Raw genomic sequence first — 19,891 nt, 5'->3', positions numbered from 1 at the left:
ATAATAAAGAGATCTTTATGAAATTATAAAGCTATACCCATTAAGATTTTAATAAATCCTAGTGAATTTAATACTCACAGAATATTCTTTAAAACTGTTTCTGCTGTCCTCTTCATCCCTCACTCCAAGTTAGAAGGTAAAGAGTGTAGTTAGGTCCTAATGGAGGTCAGGAAACTATATGAATAAGGACATATTGGCATACATGTCAGATGTAGGTAGGTAACATCTGTGGGTAAGGAACATGGATTTTAGATGAGCAGTTGATATTCAAAAGATAAACTGTGTTATATATGATAGCCAGTCATAATATATAGATATGGTACACATTACAATGCTTTGTGTTGGAGATGTGTGTGTGTGTGTGCATGTGTGTGTGCGTGTGTGTGTGTGCTTGTGTGTGTATGTGTTCACATTGGTTTATCTGCTTAGATCAGAGAACAGCTGACTGTCTTCAGATGTACAAGCTGAATGAAAACCCAAAAGGGAGATTCTCAGAAGGGCAAAGTGGTAGATTCTTAGACTGGCAGGAAGCCTCCTATAATAAATCTATTCCCTTAGGTGAAAAACATTCATTCCTTTATTCATTATTCATCAAATAATAACTGACTTCTACTGTATACCATAATAGAGCATGGAGGTGAATGAAAACAGACAAGTATCTCTCATTGAGATCTCATAGTTTAGACACAGAACCTGACATTATTTAAATAACCACATGCATAATTGTTGACATAACTGTTCCAAAGGAAGAGATCAGGATGTTATGTGAGAATAGGATAGTATATCATGTCATTTTATGTGTTTTGTGTATTATCTACTATACCCAAAGTTACCAGACAGTCACTGCTAAAGTCCTTGGTGGTATCACCTTTAAGAAACTCCTGCTTCCTCTGGGGCCTCAGAATGTTCAAGTCATACATAATTTATGTCACTTAATGAATGTCAATGTGATTAGCCATTTATACATCTGCCTCCCAAATAACATGTGTGCTTCTGGAGAGGAGAACCCACGTAATCTCCGCTGTACCATCAGTCCAGTGCTCAGAACACACAGAGGTGGCTAAATGAATGTTAAATACATTTCTAAATAAACCCTATTGCAATCTAAGTTAAAGTGATACCTTGAGTCAACATTTTTGAGAAATAGTATTGGACTGACCAGAAAACCTCTTAACAATGCTGTCTTAGCATTCCTGGACATCAAATGGCAATATTTTACCATAGACTAAAATTTAATACCTGCTATACTTTTAAAAAATATCTGTCCATATTTATGAAATTTATTTTAAACTTAAATGTGAATATGTATGACTATTATCTGTATGTACATACATACATATTTTCTTTTCTATCATTTATTTAAAAGCATACTTTTATATGGCAATACCAGGTGCACATTAAAAAGCAGTATAATATAATTATGTGATCTAGTTTTCAATAGTAGGAAAAATTCAGGTTATAGAACTCCTTTTCAAAGTGGGCTAAACAGTCACATTCAGGTATTTTTTCTGTATCTGTTTCTATATGTACATAAATATACACAAAGATATTTTCTAGTTCATTTTTGATATTAAAATAGTAAGCCCTCTGCATGAGAGATAAGAATCCTCTGCAATACACTAGCAAGGTTTCGCTGAAAGGACCCAGTTATAGCTCTCTCCTGTGAGACTATGCCGGGGCCTAGCAAACACAGAAGTGGATGATCACAGTCAGCTATTGGATGGGTCACACGGCCCCCTAATGGAGGAGCTAGAGAAATTACCCAAGGAGCTATAGGGAACTGCAACCCTATAGGTGGAACAACAATATGAACTAACCAGTACCCGGGAGCTCTTGTCTTTAGCTGCATAGGTATCAAAATATGGCCTAGTCGGCCATCACTGCAAAGAGAGGCCGATTGGACTTGCAAACTTTATATGCCTCAGTACAGGGGAACGCCAGGGCCAAAAAGGGAGAGTGGGTGGGTAGGGGATTGGGGGGGGGGGTATGGGGGACCTTTGGGATAGCATTGAAAATGTAAATGAGGAAAATACCTAATAAAAAAAAAGAATCCTCTGCAATTCATGTGTGTGTGTGTGTGTGTGTGTGTGTATGCCTATGTGCAAGTTTTCATTGTTTTTGTTTGCTGTCTTTAGTTGTGGTCCTTAGTCATGCTGCTACTATGGCCTTTGAAGTGGAAATAGCTGAAAAAGCTATTAGTATTTGTCAGTCAAATCCAATAAACTATTGGTTAGGGAGCAAAGTATTCAAACGCCAAATAAATCCTGAGGTGTCCTCCATGAGAACTGAAGCAGATTATGATGTTGCTAACTCTAAACTTGGTTGATACCATGATGAGGGGCTTGGAAATTGTTCAGTACTTCTCTCCTTCATTTTGTTGGTGGGTAGGGTTCAATGTATTTAATAGGCTCTTAATAAGCACTCACTGCTTCTTTGGTTATTTTACTCCTCAGTTTTACCTTTACCAGTCAGCTTAAAACTCTATCAGAGGCTAAAACATGCTTGCATATACTCAGCATATTTAACTTAAAGCCCTGAATGAGATGGGCATATTGGAGAAGCAGGAGTGTGAAAAGAATTTAGGATTTAGGAAGATTTTTTTTTCTGGTTGGCCTGCCATAATAAATATGAATAATTCTGTATATGATTATACTGCAATAAGTATGCTAAAAAATAACTCTGAGCAAGCCAGTGATACAATCTCGGAGATACTCCTATGTCTAGAGCAGGAAGGCTTCAATGTATTAGCCATCTTAATTCTAGTCAAGGAAAGGATGGGTTCCCACAAAAGTGAAGTTCCCCTTAATGAGCTGTTAATTGTTTACATGCAGACAGAACCTGCTTCATGCTACTTCTCCTAATTTTACTAATGTGTTCCTGGCCCTGCTGCTACTATGGCCTCAGGCAAACTACCATAAAAATGCAGGTGTGCTTAGCAGGTATAATAAAAGTATAATAAAAGTGCAGATGCGCATAGCGGGTTTGTCAGTTGATCTGCTCAGATCAGCTTAAAAGAACCTCACATTTCTATAAATTAAGAAATGAATCACCAGTGCCCTGATTCTCTGATTGCCTTGTCTTCATCATTTTCTCCCCAGGCCCAGACTGACGAGGCTATTTTACAGGAGTTGAAGATGACTCATTACCCCTCAGTACTTTGTCTCACAGATGGCATCATTTTATCTTATGCACAAAGAGACTGACAAGTGACATTGTTGCATTGATTTTATTGTATTAGGCTATGGAGAGCACTGACTGTGATGAATATATAATGTAGGACAGGCGTTTGCATTTGGGACTTGGGACTTTGGAGGGCTAGACAGATAAAAAGAGGAAATTTCAAAAGATGGCACAGTGAGGACTGAGAAAAAAGTGTCAAGAGACAGTGTAAGACATTTTCTATATATCAGACAATAATGAAGACCAGTTAATGATTCTTAGGCTAATTTGGTCACTTGTCATTGAAAAGTGGTTTTAAACTAGTAAAACTGTTGACTCGAGGCTTTTTAACTCTTGTCTGTAGATAATATACTTACTTTTAATTTTCATTAACCAAGGAACCTTAGGAAGCAGTAGGCTGAGCAAATGATCAGTTTCTAGCCAATGTTGAAATGAGAAGACAACACTATTCCCCTACCCAGGAGAGATAAGGACTCTCTGCTATGTGTGCCCATACATACATACATATACAAGTGTTCATTGTGTATGCTCATTCCCATTTCATTTAGTGATCCCTGAATTCAGATGTGACAGGAGTGGACAAGGCTGTAGAGTTGGTAGGAAGCCCAGTTTCATCGTACCCTGAAGGAGGAGTCAGGTATACTTTTGTACTTTTTTGTTCTTTTGATAGTTCATTTGTTTGTTTGTTTCTTGTTTTCTGACATATCAGAGAGAAGAAAAAAAGGCAAGCTATCATCTGAGTAGAATCCTGTGTCAACTTCTTTTGTCAGAATGCTACATGTTTTGTTACCGATAGCTGACATTGTGAGACTCAAATTATCAAAGCTTATTGTGATAAATAGAAGCTGCATTTCCATCAGCAAAGCATACAAACACCAGTGTAGGATAGTGAGATAACAGTGCTTCTTAAGTCGCTTGATGACATCCCTAGCCAGAAATATAATTTTGTTCATGAAACACACATTAATTTTACTTTGTTATAAATTCTGGATACAATTTATATCACAGTAGTTTTTAAGCCAAATGAAAGCTGATCTTTTATAAGGATTATAGGGAAGATTTAGTGCAAGCCACCATAGAGTCTGCCTTCACATCTCACTAGGGCAGTGGGGAGGCCTGAGGGGTTTATATAGTCCACAGTTTCAAATGTCTGTACTAATATGCTTGTTAGATAAACCTTGCAAGCTTTGGCAGAGTTTTTGGCTGGAGCTAGCTTCTGTGTTCTCTCTCTCTCTCTCTCTCTCTCTCTCTCTCTCTCTCTCTATATATATATATATATATATATATATATATATATATACACACACACACACACATGGTACAGTATGGTACAGTATGGTACAAATAATAATGGTACAGTTCTGTCTTTTTCCCAAGTGAGCACAGGGTATTTTAACAAATATCTCCGCAATTTGGAAGCTACAAAAAGAGTGACCTTTCCTGCCCTCGGACTCCTTTCTGCCTATACTTAGTTATCGACACCATATATTGTAAACCACTTCTCTCCATCTAGTCTCTCCCTGGATGGTTTCACAAAATGCTTTCCCAGTATACCTTTGAACAATAGGTCTGGCAGTCATTCTTGTCAAAAAGTCAAGAAGGAAATGCTGAAACCAATCAGTTCGACCAAATTATTCTATCCCATTAGCTGTGATCTTCATTAATTAAACAATAAAATCTTCTGTAGCTGCCCTAACAAAAGAGGGGATATGCTTAAGAGTTACACTGTATCCCTCTCTTTAACTATCAGACTATTGAAACAGTGGCCCCCAAAGAGCTAACATTCTCCCAGCAAGCCAGTATTGGAGAAAGGGAACCACTGAATTCCTAGAGGCAGACAGAAGTAGAACATGCCTCCAGAGAGGAAACATACTGCTCTAAAAACGTAACATATGAGTACTTCATGATTCTTTAGTCTTTTCTGTAAAACTGTAATTCTGCTTCAAAAGAGGCAGAGAGAAATTAGTTGTCTTTCCCCAGTGTGATCAACATTAAGTAAATTCATTGTACTTTGACAATCTACATCCCTGATTTTCTGAAGACATAGTTTTATAAATCTAAGTGCCCCACCCTGACACCAACAATATTTCTACTACCACAAAGTGAATCTAAGGTGCACATGACTACAGTCTGGTCTTGATTAACAAACCAAGAGGACAAAAAGACAGACAAAGTTAGGCTGATAGTCATTCTAGATTAAGTTTTCCCCAGTGAAATGTTGCCCCATTACTTCACTTACTTCCTTTAAAAATTGGTGGCTTCTCAATAACTAGCAAACCAAATAAAACCTTTCTGATCCCTACAACATGGCCTTGCCTTCTCTTTTCTACTCTCTTATAAATAACCCACATCTGGGTCAAGTGTGGTGGTGTTAACTAAACATTTTGTTATCTGACCACACTCCTACATTCCTTGGCTTCTGCACTGCTGACTGGCTTTCCAACTGAATTTGAGATTTCAGAGACTGTGGCCAAGGGCTGAGAAGTCTACAAGAATAATGATTTAATTCCTGGATACTCAACATTACTTTTGAAATTAGTAGATCAATCCCTAACCTATGTTTTGATTAGACACTCTTTTCTTCCTCCTAGTGCCTCTAGTTATTTAGGCTAGATTTGTTTTTATACATGTGAATTTCTCTCTCCAACAGTTCTCACACCTTTGCCTCCTACAGAGTGTATGCACACATAGCTACTTGTTTCTGGTTGTTTAGTTTTAGTTTTCCTTGTAGGTTTTTTTTTCTTTGTTTGTAAGTAACAGAATTTCTTTGTCTGCTTTATTCTTGAAGTGACATTAAACTGTGTTGCAAAAGATGTAACCACTTTAGGCTTTGCATTTGTCTAACTTACTGAATAACAAGTGGATAATTCCAACAGCACAAACTTGACTTAACTTTTAAAGTGGTTAAATCAGAACCTTATTTTGACCTTGATAAATGCTTATTCCCATCTTTACTGATATACTTCTCTAACCTGCTAACTCTGAAATACTCTTTGTGACCCAACTGAAGTAGCCTTTGAGTGGAGATAATTCATGCTGGGACTCTACTTTCACAACACTTATAACATTGTAATTGTCTTAGTCAGGGTTTCTATTCCTGCATAAACATCATGACCAAGAAGCAGTTGGGGAGGAAAGGGTTTATTCAGCTTACATTTCCACATTGCTGTTCATCACTGAAAGAAGTCAGGACTGGAACTCAAGCAGGTCAGGGAGCAGGAGCTGATGCAGAGGCCATGGAGGGATGTTCTTTACTGGCTTGCTCCCCTTGGCTTGCTCAGCGTGCTCTCTTATAGAACCAACACTACCAGCCCAGAGATGGCACCACCCACAAAGGGACCTCCCTGCTTGATCACTAATTGAGAAAATGCCTTGCAGCTGGATCTCCTGGAGACATTTTCCCAACTGAAGCTCCTTTCTCTGTGATAACTCCAGCCTGTGTCAAGTTGACACAAAACCAGCCAGTACAGTAATTGTCCTTTTAAATACACTTTACTATTAGCATTTCATAAATAATTACACTCTGACGTCCTCATCAAACTATGATTTCATAAGGCAAGTCACCTTCCTTCGTTTCTCTTTTCAGTGTTTAGCATTTAATGCCTAGCCAAGCCAGTTTATCTATTGTTATGTTTACATTTTTCATTTTTAAAAACTTCCATAGTATACACTCAGGACTTAATATAACACCCAAAATATAGAAAATATTAGGCAAGTATTTGAAAGTTTATATGTAACTGAGCTGCTAAATTTGTATACCAGGCAAACAATAATTTTCTTATAAGATTGTACACTTTTTGAAGGTATTGGTTAGTCTTTGCTCATTTTGTTTCCCTCTAAATTGAATATAGTAACTAATAAATTGGAGATGATATGGAAGATGAAAGAAATCTTAATTCTATGTGTCATACCAGCATACTCTGTATCACGATGTATCCTTTGTTTAGTCCTTATGTATCAATTGTTGCTGTCCATGGGAAAGTCCCTTGATAATTACATTTTTTTCTGATTTGAAAGAAAAGGAAGAAATAGTCTACATTTTGTTTATTTGAAGATATTAAGGATTGTAGAAAATATTATTTAGCACTATTTTAAAGATACAAAAGTATTGCTGGTAATAATCTGACAGGAGTCTGTGTCTATTGACTAATTTTGGCTTCCGGTTAAATATTGCTACACACAAGATGCATGACTTTCATCTCATAAACCTTAAAACAAAATACAACAGAACTTAGATCTAATACCACAGCAAATGCATTTTTAAGCTTGTTGATTTGAAAGGTGTTCTGGAACTGAAGCAGTTCTAAGTCACGATGGAATTGAATAATCACTCTTGAATTTGATTCTTAACCTACAGACCTAGCACACCCAGTTTTGCAAAGACAAATCCATACTTGTCTTGATGTCAGAGCAATAAGGCCTCGACCTCATTTAAAGTGCAAGGCCTTTCTTCAGCAACTTTGCTTAGACATATTGTCTAAAAAAACTGCATTGTACTCTTGCCCATTGGGTACTCTGACTGCTTAGGTAGATAGCTAAACATCTCATTAATCATTATATACTAAAAAGGGATACAAAAGATAGTGGTTATGAAATTCTTCTGTGTAAATGCCATTGTTCATGTTTAATGTTCACAGCAAGCTACACAAAGCCTCTAAAACATGTAAGAATGCACTCACATACCAAAACTAATACACCCAAAAAACATTTGCTGTGATGTTACTAACCATATATACATAAAGGATAAACTGATGTTGTATAGGACAGAAACTAAGGGAATGCTAAACAGAATCATAGTAAAAACTTACTTCATAGAATGGAGAATAAGCATTTATGGTCACCAGGAGGAATTCTGCTGAGAACAAGGAAATGATAAGTTCAGAGTGAACAAAGTATAGGCACAGAATATTGGTTTAATGTCTCCTTACCTCTGTGATATTGAGACATGAGACTTGAAATATGATGTTTATATAAAATAGAGTAAGAGCCTTCTTCAGAAACAGATTCAAATTGTAAACCCAGAGGCTCAAGATTTCAATGAGGAGAAAAGAGTTTAGTTTGACTAAGTTACCCATTTTAATTATATTTCAGAAAAGTAATAATCTCCCTGTGGATAAATGTTCATAATTAGAAAATATATAATAAAAGCCTTTTCAGATTCCTGAAAATACCTATTGTTTTTGTTGGGGTTGATATGTGATATGTAAGGATGCTTTTCTGCTCTGGTGGTGAGACATATTTCTTTAAGATATTGTTAGGGCTTTCTCACTGTCCCCGAGATAAAATTTTGCATACACACTATTTTTCCAATGTGTTCCTTATCTGAAACCATTTGTAAGACTAACATCCTGTGTTGAAAGTTAGAAATCCAAAGTGTAAAAATGCAAATGTGAGTTCTTTCTTGAAGACTTTGTCCTTCTGGAGTGGTATTTTTTAAAACTTACCTGTCTTATATTGTTCTAATTGCATTCATTCTGCTTTGAAATAATAAATCTATTAATTAAACAATACTGCTTTTGTGATTAGACACAAATGCGTTAATGAAATACTAAATGTTACATTTAAATAGCATTTTTCTTAATATGCTAATCAGCATACTTTCTTTATTTAAAGCTCCTTGAAGTAGTTGATTTGCTACAAGAAAAGCAAAGAGATAGGGGAGACAAATTGAGTGTCACAAATTCTTTGCATTGTTTATTGTAGGATAAAAGTATGACAACTATAATTAAATCCCCCAAGGGAAGAAAGATATTTATTACTTTCAATGTGATTATGTGATATATACTTGGAGATTTTCATTTTACTGCTATACTTATTTAATTAATTAGGGTAATTTAATCCAATCAAAAGCAAATGCAGAAAGAAAACATTATTTCTGAGAATACCTTTGTAAGAAAGAGCCAAAGGAAGGAATGCATTCTCTTAGTTTCTTTGATCTGGGATTCACTGGCTATCATGACAGGGATGTCATGAGGAGAAAATACAAGTGCGTTTGAGAAAGAGAGATATTTTCAAACAAGAGGATGCATAATCATTTTCATAAATAATGAATATTCTAAGAAATATTTCATTAAATCCCCAAAGTGATTGCTGGAGATAATCTTTAAGCAAACACCAGTAGTCTCTTTTGCTTTGTTTCTTGTGAAAGGAAAGGGGAAAAGAATGGACTACATCATAGGGAACACATTTAGTTTTTAACCACAAAAAGATTTTAAAGTCTCTCTGCTTATTAAATATTACCAGTTGACATTCAACAGAACCCAAATGTAACATTAATTTCTTCGAAGATAAGATGGTAATCCAATTTAGTGGGTAGAATTTAACAGTAGTGTACGTGAGGTAAGTGAGGCCGACTAATTAGGACAGATTCCTGACCATCATTCCACGTGTGCTACTCCTACTGAAATCAACAGGAATCTCTCAAACCCACTATCATCAGATGTGGTTTTCTTGTTTTAAACCAGTTGAAGGCCTTAATTAGCATGCAAAGCCTGAATATTAATAGAAAGTGAGAGAATTTGTACACTCTAAAATAATATGTGTTTTTACATGAAAAACCATGCCATGTCTCTTTTTAAAAATATAATATTTAATTTAATCTTGCAAACAAGAACAAGAGACATTCTTCTCATCTTTATTTGGGAGGAAGGGGTATTAGGAATAGATCACTAAGAGTAAAACCAAGTAGAGGACTGAAAATTTTGTGTTCATACCTTCAAGCTGGAAGCAAACTTAAAAATGCAATTATTTAGCTGGGCGGTGGTGGCACATGTCTTTAATCCCAGCACTTGGGAAGCAGAGGCAGGCAGATTTCTAAGTTCGAGGCCAGCCTGGTCTACAAAGTGAGTTCCAGGACAGCCAGGGCTATACAGAGAAACCCTGTCTCGAAAAACCAAAAAAAAAAAAAAAAAAAAAAAAAAAAAAAAAAAAAAAGCAATTACTTATTTAAATAAGTATCCAGTCATTTAACACAAAATTAATACTTTGAATGTTAATAACTTTGCTAAACTGGTGACTGGAAATATATAGCAAAACTGAGTCAAAAAATTAAATAAAATCTGAGCATGCTTTGGTTGGTATTTATGCTGTTGTATGCCAATTTTTTTTCAAGGCCCAGTTACCGTTTACTAAAAGAACACAGTTTTATCATAAAGTGCATGCAATTTTTCTTATTGATGCTGTGATGTTTTGAGTGAATTGGTGGAATATACTTGAGTGTTTTTGGTCTGGAGTTGATGGAATTCTTTAGGATCGATTGGGAGTTGTGTCACTGGGGATGGGGTTTGAGGTTTCAAAAGCCCATGGTATTACCACTAAATGTTCTCTGCCCTTTTTTTGTGGAACAAGAGGTAAGCTCTCAGCTCTTCACAGAGCATCACGGCTGCCTGACTACTGCCCTGCTCCCTACCATGATGGTCACTCATTCTAAGCCTCTGAAATTGTAAGTCCTACTTATAAGTTGTTTTGGTCATGGGTGGCTTATCACAGTGATAGAAAAGTAACTAGGATGGGTGAATATTTTAAAGTTGTAGATTTGGGGGCCAGAGTGATGGCTCTACAATTAAACCAGTTTCTATTTCTAGCACTCATATCTGATGATTTACAACCACCTTTAACTCCAGTTATTGAGATGTGATGCACCTCTCGCTATAAAACTTGTCTCCGAAATTTCTACATAGTTGACTGGAAGTAAATTAATTTTCTGCTCCTAATAGAATTTCATTTAATATTCAAATCTTTTTTATTGAGTTACAAAAACTTTTTTCTCATTATAGAATTATATTATACCATTTATTTATTATCTTCTGCCCTCCAAGTGATATGTTAATTTCCTAGGGATGCCATAATAAAGTATCCCAAACTGCCTTCAAACAATAGAAACTTCTGAGGTTTAAATTTAAAAAAAAAAATCAAAATGTCAACAAATGTTGGCCTTTATTCGTTTGTTTGTTTGTTTGTCCCTTTGTTGTATTATTTCCTGATGACTGTTAAGGCGAACATGTTTCATGCATCTCCACTATTTTCACTTTTATATAACATCTTCCTTTTGTCTCCATCTCATTATAGCTTCATACCTCTGAGCAGGACAGCCTTTGAACCTCAAATTTCTCTTCCTTATAATGTTAACCACATTGCATTAGTGCCATGGCAAAGAATCTACCTTAACTTGATCATCTGTAAGGACTTAATTTTAAATGAGGCCACATTTATTAAAATGGAGGATATTGAATTTAGTATCCTATGGAATAGTCATAATTCATAAAATACACAGAGCTAAAATCTGAAACTAACAGGATAAGTAAAACTCAAAAGGAAGGGCAGACAGACTGTTGAGCTGTTTAGGTTAGTATGCCAGAGATAGCCAGGATTCTCCAGGTAGGATCATTAAGCCTGAGAATAGTGAGGGAAAAAAAACTAAATCCATTGTCCAATATAAGCAAGCTATATTTGGGGATACACTCAGTAATGGCTTGCCATTTGTCATCTTACCATGACAGGGAAAGAAGGGTAAAGATATACATCTTGAAAATGGGGTTACAAGTTTGTGTGGGTTGAAAAAAATTGTAGTTTATTTCAAATCTAAGAAACAAGGACTTGCAACTAGAAACTTTAATTTCTAAACACTTAGCACAAAAGAAACAAGAAAATATTTTTTAAATATAAACAGAAACTCTTACAGAGGATCTAGTTTCAATTTCCACCACCTACATGAAAGCTTATGATCTGTTTCCAGGGCATATGACTTATGACTCCCTCTACTGGCATTAGAAATAATAATAATATATGTATGTATATATATGAAGAAAAAATAACTGTACACGTAAAATGACATTTATATTCAAATTATAAAGAAATTTAAGGCCTGCAGAGATGGCTCAGGGGTTAAGAGCACTGACTGCTCTTCAGGAGGTCCTGAATTCAATTCCCAGCAAGCACATGGTGGCTCACAACCATCTGTAATGGGATCCAATGCCTTCTTCTGGTGTGTCTGAAGACAACTACAGTATAAATAAATAATAATAATTTTAAAAAAGAAATGTAAATTATAAAGAAAATCAAATTATAAAGAAAACCTTTATAGAAACTTAAGTATCTGTTAATGTTCTTTTTTTAAAAAAAAACAAGCTTCAACTGAGGCCTATATCCCTACTTGGTAGGACTGTTTTTAAATTCTTGGGAAAGAAAAACAAATCAAATTGGAAGAAAAATTCCCAAAGGAATTGAAACATAATGTAAACTCATCAAGTGACAGCAATATAATTCCATACATAAAAATTGAATGCATTTTTCATAAGCTTAGCTAACATAAATATAATCATGTCACATACTTCATGGAAATATATTCGTGGCCTTTGAGGGTATTAATAAGTATTTGCAATCAGTTGTGAATCTCTATGTAGTTCACGTTAAATTTTTTCGAACTATGTGTAATCAGCAGGAGATTTTGCAACATTAATAATTAGTTCAAGTTCAAAGAAGTATTCCTCCAATTCAACCTATCTTCAACTCCTTATGGAGTTCCCCTGTGGAACAAGACAGTCTTTGAAGTCACAGAAACTTAGAAGAATTGATTGAAATTTTGTCATTTGTATTTAGCAAAACAGACATTTTCAGTGACACTGGCTTTACAAGCTTTATTTAAATCCTTAAACACATTTCTTACCCCAAGCACCTAAATTTATATTGTGCTTACAACTTAACCAACCCATTGACTAGACTACTGTGAAATGTCGAGTAGCTGAAGGACCTTTAGTGAAAAGCAAGTATAATTCCATTAACTGAGATGCCTTAAGAACTCAACACAGTGAATCTCACAGCAGCTACTAACACAGTGTGAGTTTAGGAAGTCTGGCTTCTTTGGTTCTCAGGTACTCATTTGTGAAATGAAAATGCTGGGCAAACTAATTATCAAAGCCATTTCTATGTCTAACATTCTTTAACTTTGTGATTCAATGTTTCATTGCAGTGTGTCACCTTTAAGAAATAATAATTGACTCCCATTCAATTTTTCACTTTGGGATGATAAAGCACAGACATAAAAACTGTAAACAATAGGTGGTTTAATGAACGATAAATAGTAACGGGTGCTTATCATTATCACTCTGGTCAAAATGCGAAACGTTATTACTGTCTCCTTAAGCTACATCATGTGTCACATTCCACTATCTACCTCCTGTCTCCTCTTCTTCCTTCTCCAAGTAACTACTATCTTTCTTTCTTAAAATATGTATGCATATTTTTATTTATGTATACATGTGTATTTCTGTATCTATCTATGCTAATATGTGAAGGTCATATGGAAGTTAAAAGACTATCAGATTCCCTGCAGGTGAAGTTACAGGTACTTGTTAGCCATTCATCATGATGCTAGAAACTGAACTCTGGTCTTCAACAGCAAGTTCTCTTAAAACTCTCAGCCATCTCTCCAGCCCCATTTATCTCCATTTTAAAATAATCAATCATTTCTTTGTAGTCATTCAATTCAGTTACTTTTTCTTAATAAATTCACTTTACTTAGGTGTAATTTGTGTGCTAAAATTTTTGTTAGCATAGATATTTAGTTATATAGTTATTTTTTTAAAAGAATATGCACTCATGGGACTAGCATGGTTATAGAGATTTGGAACACATCAACTAATTCTCAACTCTTCTGTGTGTTGTCAATTGTTTTTACTAGGCAACCTCTTATTGGTAGTACCTTCTTGATCACATACTGTATCACAGTCACTTCAGAGTATGAAATATTGATTAAATTCAGGCTTTTCTATGCAGATATGCCTAAGATGATTACCATATCTGTTTTGTTCACTCCTGTTTGATCCAGTACGAATAATAGTGTATTGTCATAGTAAACAGTATGAAAATATATGAAATAAAAATTCAAGGAAAATAGGATCAAACACATGGCAAGAATCCACAATACTATATGAAAGGCAAGCATTCCATTCAACAAAGGCTCTGACATAAAATGCAGGAATGATTTGAGGCATTTCAGAGGAAAGATATTGACTGTATTAGTTCACAGCTATTCTCAAGGTTTGTGTTTAGAGGAAATGAGATGAAAATCCCCCACCCAAATTCCTGTACTATTAAATAACTATCTGGCTGCCATCTGTTCACCTACCCCTTTTTAACAAAAAGAATAACACCAAGGTTCAAAAAACAATTTTCTGCAGTCACAGAATTGATGACCAGCCTTATAGAATGGAAGCTCAATTATTATATAAAATGTATAAACTGGGTTGGTTAGCATTCCTTTTGGTATGTTGATATGGGTTTTGATGAATGGGTTATTTCCCAGAAACTTTTTTCAATCTACATTTGTAATGTTCTCTGTAAGCCAAAAACAGTTATCATGATTTATTATAGAAAATTATAGTTTGGGTTTATGCCATGTGAAGAAAATGAAATACAAATGAAAGTAGAATCTAACTTCTACTTAGTAAACATACTTATCTTACCAAGACAAATAGATTAGGAGGTGGATGGTCAACTAGATGTTTTTAAAAGTTGTCCTTTTTGATTATTTCACAAAACTAACAGGAAGATACTTAAATTCTGGAGAAAAAGGGAAAAGAATTGCAGGATTCTCTAGTTGACAGAACTCACAGTGGAACAACATTATGAACTAACCAGTACCCTGGAGCTCTTGACTCTAGCTGCATATGCATCAAAAGATGGCTTAGTCGGCCATCACTGGAAAGAGAGGCCCATTGGACACGCAAACTTTATATGCCCCAGTACAGGGGAACGCCAGGGCCATAAAAGGGGAGTGGGTGGGTAGGGGAGAGGGGGTGGGTGGCTATGGGGGACTTTTGGTATAGCATTGCAAATGTAAATGAGCGAAATACCTAATAAAAAATGGAAAAAAAAAAAAAAGGAAAGAAAACACCACACATCATCTGATCAGCTTAGAATAAAAAAGATACTCCTTTATGAAGAAAGGTAGGTTGATAGGGGATCTCAAACAGTTCTTGACATCTACAGTCCTAGTCACCTGATAGTCAATGAATGAAACTGAAGAAGTTGTTTGGAGTCTACATGGCTCTACTTCCCCCTACATCCAAGAAATAACTTACATTTAGTGGTCCAAGTTGTGATGTCATGTGCCAGTTAAAATAGCCATTTTGGAACTAAATACATGATGAATATTTCTTCTGCTTTAGGGGCCAGGTAGACAATATGCCTTTTTACCCATGAAGACATGATATCTTTGAATAGCTTCCTGGTAATATGTTGCATCCATGATGAGCTACTGTTTTCTGCTCAACAGAAATATGTTGCTGTAGAAATGTCCCACTCCTTACCACAGCCATTTATTGCTACATCTTGCCCCTAAAATCTGAGCTACTATGGTGTATTTGATCCCAGAGATATGGAGCCATTGTCACTTATACTGCTGTCTGATCTCGTTTCTTTTGTCTCAAAGAACAGAACAGAACAGAACAGAACAGAACAGAAAAGCACACACTCGAAAGAAAAGGAAAGAAAAGAAAAGAAAAGAAAAGAAAAGAAAAGAATGAAAGGAAAGGAAAGGAAAAGAAAAGAAAAGAATAGGAAAGAAAAGAAAATAAATAAGAAACAGAAAAAGAAACAAAAAAGGAAAAGAAAGCAAGCATGGTAACACCAAGAAGCAAAATAAATTTACAGAAACTGATTACAACAACAATAAATAAATAAATAAATAAATAAATAAATAAATAACAGAAAGTTGCAAATCATCTGGAGAGAAATTAAAAGAAAGGCTTGAGTGAAACTGAAAAAACAAGAGAACAAAGATATATGATTCAATAAAATAAAGGAAACAATTTTATGAACTACATCAGAAAGATAAAAAAGAGAAATAATAAAAAAGAACAAAAACTATTTGTGCTGAAGAGTAAAATGAATTAAATTTGCAAATGCCAGAAAAAGTTCAACACTAGTCTAGATCAAACTAAACAATCTGTGATTACAGACATGGGTCCTTTGAAATTATACACTCAGCAGAAAACAGGCAAACAAATGAAAAAAGTAAGAAGAGTCTAAGAGACTTTGAAAAAATAGTCAACAAATACATTTTGTACCTTTCAATGTACCCATTCAAAACAAAAAAGAAACTGAAATCCTTGCATGATCATATAATCACTGACAACTCTCCAATTCTTGATAAAGATAGAAAAACAGATCCACAAAGCCAAAGATGCTCTTTCAGATTTAGATCAAAGAGGTCTATTCTAAGGTTTGTTATAAAACAATTTTCAAAGAGAGAAATACTTTGAAACTACATACATAGTTTCATACAAGCCCAATAAAGGTTTGGAAAAATACACAAACAGACACCATTTTTAAAATGAAGACTATGTAAAAATAAACAAATAGTATATTAAAAGTGCTCTAACTCATTAGTCATTATTGAAATATAGATCAAACCCACAAAAGATGTCACATAAACCTTGTTATGATGTCCAATGTCTAAAAGACCTGGGCTAGCACGTAAATCCAAAGGAATCAAGCAAAAGGAGCTATGGTACATGTTAATAACATTTGCAAAATGGTGTAATTACTGTGGCAATCAATATTGAAATTATTAAAGATATAAATAGTACCCCAGCAATCCTTTTAAATCTATGCACAATGAAAAGTAAATCCATATCTAATAAAAATATCTGTACTCCCATATTTTATTTCATGATTATTCACGATAAACAAGATATCAAAGTAAATAAAACATGCGTTGGTAGAAGAAGGGATAAACTGAGGCACATATACACACACACTAAAATATTATTAGAGTTTTTACATGAAGAAGATCCTGAAATTTGCCAGATCATTGTGTGACTCTGGGGAACACTATACTAAGTAAAAGTAAGAGAGATTTAGAAATGAAAGTTCTTTATGGTTCACTAATATAAAGAAAATAAATATATAATGAAAACATAATGACAGAAGTCAGTATACAAAATGGTTGAGGAAATGGGAAAATGTGGTTGTAAATATGCCAAGTAATAGTTATGATACATGACAAATCTAGAGATCTAACATACCATATGTGTAATTAATTTTGTATCATTTTCTGGACTTTTACTGAAAGAATAGATCATGTATGTGTCATGCCACAGAAAGGACAATTACATAAATGGTAGATATGTCAATTTGCTTCACTGTAGTAACCACTACATTTTCTATGTGTATGCTAAAATATTATATCTATAAATATGTACATTTAAATTAAAAATAGAATGCAATCCTTGATGTTTTATAAATCACTATACAACCAATTCTGAGGAATATTTAGCAAATATTTTTGGCACCTCCAATATAGCTCACAATCTTCTGTAACTCCAGTTAAAGGGATTCAATTCTCTCTTCTGATCTCTAAGAGCACTAAACATACGTGTGGTATAGAGACCTACATTCAGGGAAAATACCCACACAAATGAAATAAAATAGAATAGCTTTTAAAATAAATACCTGTGGGGCCATTAAAGGCAGCCTGTTTTGGTTAAATAAGGCTTGCTCCGGAAACCCACTGGAAAATTCTACAAGGGATGGAACAGTGAGCCAGATTCCCGGAGAGACAGGTGCATAACACCACAGAGCCCCCAACTGCATAATTCTGTGACTATCAGTCATGCAGATAAAGCCCCCAAGCTCCTGACATTCTGGCTTGACTCCACCCCCACAATTACCTAACTATATCCAGGTATGCTCCTCCCCACAGTTACCTGGCAACAACAAGGTAGCTATAAAAGGAGCTGCTTGGCTCCTCCTTGCTCTTTTAAGCTCTCACCTTTCTTACTCACATCTCTAGCCCTCCTTCTCTCTCTCCTTTCCCCACCTCTCTCCATGTGGCCATGGGCAGTCTCCCTATTTCTATCTTTTCTCTTTCTCCCTGCCTTTCTACAATAAATTTCTAAAACCATAGACTGTCTCTGCTCATCAAGGCTTATCTTACTTGAATGAAGGGATAGGCTTTCCCCTAAAGAGCCTCATCTAACTTCCCGCTGGAAGGCCTCCCTGTGCTCCAGCCATGGAACTGGCCAACGACTCTTGCCCACGTGGGAACCACCCAGTGCCCCCTCTCTCCCTGCCTTCACCTCCCTTCAGCCCTAGGGATGAGCAAGCCGCCCCCAGGGCCCCATTTTGTTCTCAGCTTTTCCGAGTGTTCAGCAGCATCTGAGATGCCCAAGACTGAGAACCTGTTATCTCTGTCTTCAATGAGGCCCAGAGACTTCAGACTGCCCCTTGTCCACCACCCACGGGCTGGGTCTGTAGCTTCCCACAGGTAGACACCCACCAGCAGCCAAGTAGAAAGATTGCTGCAGTCCTCCAGCATCTGCCTACCCAGAACACCCAAACTGTAGGGACATGGGTTTTCTCCCACTCCCTTTATTCCCCAACACCCGCTGCCCAACAAATAACGTGTGATTTGTTGTCAAATGAAATTGTCTAAAGGCTTTAAAAACAGGTGACATCTGTCTGAATTTCATACCATATCTAGATGAGTAAGATTCCTTTCATGGTTTTAAATAAGACAGCTTTCTTTTATAATAGTAATTAAATGAAAAATAGATGAAATGCATGAAACAAAGCAGAAGAATCTAGGGCAAAATAAGTAATTCCAAATCTAGAGAAGTGACCAATATCTCAGAAGGACACATTCCTAAGCATAGCTACTGAACAAGTGTTTATGTTTACTATAGTACTTCAATTTCAAACTAAATGATTACTCTCTAATGTCTACATGCTGGACTTCTCTTATAGCATGACTTTATTATGCTTTCCTTCCTTTTCTAGGGTATCATGAATACATTTATTTAACTATGAAACTTTATAAAACAAGAAAATTCTTTTTGTTTTCTAAATGTAACTGTATAGATTGTCAGTTGTATACACTGTAGGCTAAATATTGAACTTGCATGGTCAGTTTCAATCTCCTGTAAATTAATATTAAATGAAATCCAATTTCCAAGGAAATGGGAAAAGTAACTAACTATATATAGTTAAAATTAACATACATATATATATATACACACACACATATATAATGTACATGTATGTATATATGTAACATGATATAATACACATAAATTATATATTTCTATATTATATATTAAATATATATGTATTATATAAACATATATAAAAATCATATCCCCTGCAGTGTATCCAAATACCACAGTTAAAGTTTGGGAAACTAAGATATACTTGAGTGTATTTATAAGTCAGTGAGCTCATTTTAAAATAATTTTATAAAATATCTGCCAACAAGAAATGTTTCTTCTTTCCCATTGGTGTCAATTGTTAGATTAGTTCTAGATTTTGAACCCAAATTTGTTCTGGCTGGGTTTGAAATTTTGTTTAAAGTTGCAAGTCTTTATCTTTCCTTCACCTGAGCTGTCACGGATTTGATGCTTTTGATTTCTCTTGCATCTTATATAACTGAACCTTTTCTTTTTTTTTCCCCTGGATCCTGGTAATTTTAAGATTAGAATTCTTTGTCTGAGGGGAAAAAAAAAAACCATTGACTGACCTCAACCCTTTTCATTTTCAATCTCACTTTTTATCTAAGCCCCATGACAACACCAAGGTCCCAAGTTTTTAAAGATACAAAATTCTGGCTTCCCCTTTTTAGAGAAAATAACATCAACTAAAAATGCCTTCTGTCTGAAATAATTTTTCTTTGAACTTGTAGAGAGCTAAAACGACTGTTGAATTTCTTTATGCA

The sequence above is a fragment of the Mus musculus genome, chromosome X (assembly GCF_000001635.26).
Source record: "Mus musculus strain C57BL/6J chromosome X, GRCm38.p6 C57BL/6J".
In the NCBI taxonomy this organism is placed as follows: domain Eukaryota; kingdom Metazoa; phylum Chordata; class Mammalia; order Rodentia; family Muridae; genus Mus; species Mus musculus.
This window is presented reverse-complemented; position numbering follows the sequence as displayed.